The sequence below is a fragment of the Chrysochloris asiatica genome, unplaced genomic scaffold (assembly GCF_000296735.1).
Source record: "Chrysochloris asiatica unplaced genomic scaffold, ChrAsi1.0 scaffold00006, whole genome shotgun sequence".
Classification (NCBI taxonomy): domain Eukaryota; kingdom Metazoa; phylum Chordata; class Mammalia; order Afrosoricida; family Chrysochloridae; genus Chrysochloris; species Chrysochloris asiatica.
In genome coordinates this window covers 38,545,685-38,551,463 of record NW_006408524.1, presented here as the reverse complement: position 1 = coordinate 38,551,463, position 5,779 = coordinate 38,545,685, and the positions used below count along the sequence as shown (strand labels likewise).

The 5,779-nt window shown below is 35.3% G+C and overlaps 1 protein-coding gene across 1 annotated transcript in view; it reads right to left on the bottom strand.

The window, feature by feature from the left end:
• ISPD (isoprenoid synthase domain containing) overlaps positions 1-5,779 on the bottom strand; it is a 393,355-nt gene that overhangs the window by 296,580 nt on the left and 90,996 nt on the right. The gene's annotated exons all lie outside the window — the stretch shown is intronic.

The following is a 5,779-nucleotide window of genomic DNA, read 5'->3' as shown; positions in this document are numbered from 1 at the left end:
GGGTCACTATGAGTCAGAACCTACTCAACAGCACCTAACAACAACAATGACAACATCAACACATAATAGGAAATTTTTAAGTTATAATAATATTAGAATTCATATGAAATATAGATCTACATATACTCGATTTCCACAAGTGGTTGAATATTCATTTGAATTTTAAATCTTTGAATTGAGATAGGTGACAGATGGTACTGAAATCTTAAGCATTATAAACAAAAGAAACCCTGGTGGTACAGTGGGTTAAGTATTGGGTAGCTAGTAGCAAGATTGGAGATCAAACTCAACAGCAGCTCCCAGGAGAAAGATTAAAGCCTTTCTGTTCCTGGAAAAATTTACAATCCCAGAAGGCCTAAGGAGCATTTCTATTCTGTTCTGTAGGGTCACTGAGAGTCAGAATCACGTCAGTGAAGTCAGAATCAACTAAAAGACAGAGGGTTACTATAAACAAAGAAAAAGCAGTAGTGCTTAAATCAAACTATTGACATTTTTGTTTGACAGTAAAGCTTCATGAGATGGAAGGAAGAAAGGGGATAAGAGAGAAGGAAAACGTCCACATCAAATAGGTAAGATGAAGGAAAGGATGGTTGGAAGGAAGGCAATAGGGAAGGAGGGAGGGAGGGAGGGAGGGAAAAATGTCTGCATAATAAAAATCACCCAGTTGCATTCATAGATGAAATCAGATAATTTCCAAAGATCAATTCACATTAAAAAAAGACTTACCTTCTGAATTCAGTATCTCTGTATGTAACCAAGAAATGAAAACCTTCCCTTTATAAAATTTTTAATAAAACATTTTCCTAATGGAAAAAGCTTGTGCGTAAGATCAATGATGATCTTTCCTTAAGAACATTGCAAGGAGCAATATAGTCTCCTTGTAATTGTAACCTACTCCTTATAATGCAACCTGCGATGGTATGAAAATACCTGAACCCCATCCAGTGAGCTCTGGTACTGAACATGTTAAGTTTACTGCATTGTCAAACTAGTTTTCCTGTATCACAGAGCTGAATAATGCAATAAATTATGAAACAGAATGAGTAAGTTTTCTAAGGTTCTAAGGTCCTCATCAGAGTCCTGGTGTGGCACTGTGGATTAATGTGCCAGACTGAAAAGCCACTTAAACTGCAAGGTAGGCAGTTCAAGCTCACTAGCTGCTCCTCAGAAACCCTAAACTTGGTCACCATGGGTCAGAACCAACTAGACAACACCTAACAACAACAACAACAAGGTACTGATCAAAACTAAAGGATTATGATACAAATAGTCTATAACCCCATTTTGATAGATATTATTTAGACTAGTACTTTTCTGTCCTTGTAAATTGGACTATTTCCTTCTAGATTAGCTCATAACTGAACTTGTATAGAAACCTTTTCAACTGCAGTGGCTGGACCATTATACTATACCTTTCAATCCATACTCCAGTGGCAGCTAACTACTAAGAGAGATGAAAAATTACTCAAAAGATTCAACCAATCTATCAAAACCAAATGTGACATCTCTATGCTTTCTCTAAAATAATCATATGACAATCAAAACTAATAATATAACAATGCAATTCTACTATCTGGGAAAAAAAAAAGTGGGGGTGAGGAGTGAGAAGAGAAAACAGATATGGAAAGGTTCATGCTATGTATTTTACCAAACTAGAGAATGTGTTTTATTAGGGTTATTCATTCATTTAATAAATCTTCATTGAATAGCTAATATGTTCTAGACTCTGGAGCTCTGGTGGCATAGTGGTTACGAATCGGACTGGGAGCCACAAGGTCAGCAGTTCGAAACTACCAGCTGTTCCGCGGGAGAAAGATGAGGCGTTCTGCTCCTGGAAAGATTTACAGCCTCAGAAACCTTGTACAGGGTCGCTATGAGTTGGAACCGACTCCACGGTACACAACAACTACAACAAGGGCTAGAATAATGAAATGAGTGAGCAAGAATCCTTAACTTGTTAAGATCACACTTTAGTGAAAAAATTATTCTTATAATAATTGAATAGTATTAATTCTTTTTTCTTGAAAATTCAAAGTTAACAAAATATCTGAAATATTGGTTATCAGGGCAAGATAAATGAAAAATAATGTTTTTCTGTAATGATTATCTATCATGTAGATTAAACTGCCATGTAAATTAACAGAAATTAAGGAGAATATTTAAATAACACCTTTTTTTTTTTAATCCCTTTCTACCTTAGAAGAGTCCTGGTATGGCACTATAGCATAAGCACACGATTGCAAGGTTGGTGGATCAAACTCACTAGTCGCACCTTGGAAACCCTATATAGGATTGCTATGAGTCAGAACCAACTTGATGGCACTTAACAACAACAACATACTTAGAAAGGAGCTCTGGTGTGACACTGTAGGATATGCACTGGACTGCTAACTACATGGTTGGTGATTCAAACTCACCAGCTGCTCCTTGTAAACGCTATACAGGGTGGCTATAAATCAGATCAGATTTGAAGGCACTTAACTACAACAACAAAATACTCATGTAAATGGCATTCTAAATTAAAACAAAATAATTACAAAAGTGGAGTCCTATTGTAGCATTGTAGGTTGACTGACTGCAAAGTTGTTTGTACAGCAAGGTTGGTGCTTCAATCTTACCAGCCGCTCCTTGGAAATGCTATACAGGGTTGTTATGGGTCAGAATCAACTTGATAGCACTTAACAACAACAATTATAAAAGTACTTCTGTTTTGTTTTGTTTTTACAATGCAATATTCATGAAAGATTTTTAGTTTTACAAAAATCAGTATCAAACAAACACTTGAATGCTTTCTCTGGCTTATTTGCAAGACTGAAAATTTTGGAGTTGGAGTCATTAATATTAATGAAATATATTTTTATTACACATAAATATGCTCTCCTCTAATATTAAATACAAGAAAACCTGGTAGTGATAAACACTGGGCTGTTAACCAGAAGATCAGCAGTTCAAACTTTCCTGCCACTCTTGAGGAGAAAGATGAGGCTTTCTGCTCCTGTGAAGATTTACAACCTCAGTAACGCTGTACAGGGTCACTATGAGTCTAAATCGACTCTATGGCAGTGTCTTTTGTTTGGGAGGTAATATTAAATACATATCTGTATAAACAAGGAAGATTTCTAAAGGTGTTAGTTGTTTTTTTTTGTATTTTGTCCTGTTTCTAGTAGATACCTAGTATACAGTGATTAAGGTTTCTTCTAGTTTTATCAATATTTTCTACATAAATCCTATTGGATACCCAAACTATACATCTCAACAAGTACTATTTGATGAAAGAAAGAAAAGAAAAAAAAAAAACTACAAAAAATATTTCTACTGACTTTTAAAGTACTATGGTTAAAAATAGCCTGCTTTTTTTCTAAATAAATTAGCTAAAATACTTCAAAGGATACATTGCAGGAAAATGTTGTAATTCTGTATTGAGTTATTTTTTTTCTGTTAAACTTTTACAGTAACATGAATTGTCCTTTCCTTCTTTTTAATTAAAAAAACAAATCTCCCTAGTTTTGAAGTTGATTTTCGTCTGTCATCATGATCTGTAGTTTTTCTTTGACCTTACTCAATACCCTATTATGGAAAATAATTACTTTTAAAAAATCAACTTTGTAATGGTGGAAAAGGGCCTCCATCCTGTAAATCACATGTTTATAAACTAAGGAACCGCCATTAGAATGCTGAAAGTGTTCTGTTTAGCTGAGGCTCTTGGCCCCACATGTACTGCTCATCTAGATCATTTCCATTTTTGTCTATTTAGTTTGTGCTTCTGTGCAATTTCATCTGAGTATACTGTTTATGATATATATATCTCCTAGCATGGCACTGGAGGCTAATGCACTGGACTGCAAAGTCAGTTTTAACTGCAAGGTTGGTGGTTCAAGCTTATCAGCCGCTCCTTGAAAACCCTCTACAGGGTCAGTATGGGTCGGAACCAACTTGACGGCACTTAACAACAACAACATATAAGGAGTCCTGACAGTGTTCCACTGCTATTGGTAAGTTTTTCAGTGAATTAATATTTAGCAGTAGTCCATCTCTCCTTCTTCCTAGTTTGTCTTCGTCTAGAAGCTTATCTGAAACCTGTCCACCATGGGTGACCCTGATGGTATTTAAGGTACTTGTGGCATAACTTCCAGAATCATAACAACACGCAAGGCATCACAATATGACACACAAACACAAAGGGGCTTCAAAAGTTCAGATGAAAATGGAATTAAAACATAGTGGAATTTTTCCAGGCACTCTTTGAAGCCCTTCAATACAGCAGAAAACTGAAAGTCACACTCAAAGAAGTAATTAAGGCTCCTTAGGACACTCAACTACTTCAAGATGCAATTCAGAGGAGACTATTATACCTATTTTGACACTCCCTTAGTGTTGAGATGTTATTGTTGTTATGTGCCATGGAGTCGGTTCCAACCCATAGTGACCCTGTACAGGGTTTCCAAGGCTATAAATCTTCATGGGAGCAGAAAGCCTCCTCTTTCTCCCACGGAACAGCTGGTAGTTTTGAATGGCTAACGGTGAGATTAGCAGCCCAATTCATAACCACTACACTACCTGAGTGTTGAGATAGAATATAGTAACACAGACTTAAAAACAGAGCTAAGTCTAGCTGCCACCATCTTAGAAATGTTAAACATGAATTCACTTAAGGTTTCCCCATCTTTCATCTCATAAAATAAATAATATGTAACAATGACTCCACAGTACAAAACAACAACAACAACATTGATTATTAGAAGACAAAACACTTGCATTTTAAGGAGGTAAGCTATTTCTTAGATATTTATAGGTAGTTTTAGAGACTTATTTTATTTATTTCAATTTTATCAATTATGTACATAAAAATCACTTATTTTCTCTAGATTGGCTAGTTAGATAAAAACCTTTAAAAAGAAAGTATGTCAACACATTATATTTTTGATGTTGAAATTAATAATGCTACTGTTTTGCTTTTGTTTTTAAACAAAGATGCCATAACTCTTGAATCTAAGTAAATGTTGTCCTCATCAAAGAGAATTCTCAAAAGTAATTCCAATAATATTGTGATGACATAAATAATTCAGAAATTCTTCCTAAGGAAGCATTTCCAGACAATGAGAAACAGTTGCTAAATTTCTTCAACATCTGGTTATAAATCTTTTAAATAACCTTATGCCTTGAAGATGGCTCCAACATTGAGAAACAAGTAGTCTGAATTGCATCTTAAATGACTAAACTGAATATTTAAAAAGAATATTGGCAACAAATGAATGGACAAAGAAAGTGTGGTACATACATACAAAGGAATACTACACAGTCAGTAGGGGAAATGAAGTCTTTGTATACGCTACACAATATTGAGGGAGCTGGAAGACATTTTACTGAGTGAAAGAAGTCAATCACAAAATAACAAATACTGTATGACCTCATTTCTTAATGAGAAAATAAAAGGCAAGTGTACAGAGAGCAAAGTTTTGTAGTGGTTACCAAAGATGGTAACCACTTGGCCTATCAACTTACTCTACTATGAAGGCTACTATAGTACTTTGTTGTCAAGAACATCATTCTTCTTGGATCAACTATCAATACTCATGGAAGCAGCAGTCAAGAAATCAAACGAGGTATTGCATTAGGCAAATCTGCTGCACAAGATCTTTTAAAGTGAAGAGCAAAGATGCCAGTTTGAGGGCTTAGGTACGTCTGACCCAAGCCATGGTATTTTCAATAACCTCATATGCATGTGAAAGCTGGGCAGTGAATAAGGAAGACCCTAGAAGAATTGATGCTTTTGAGTTAT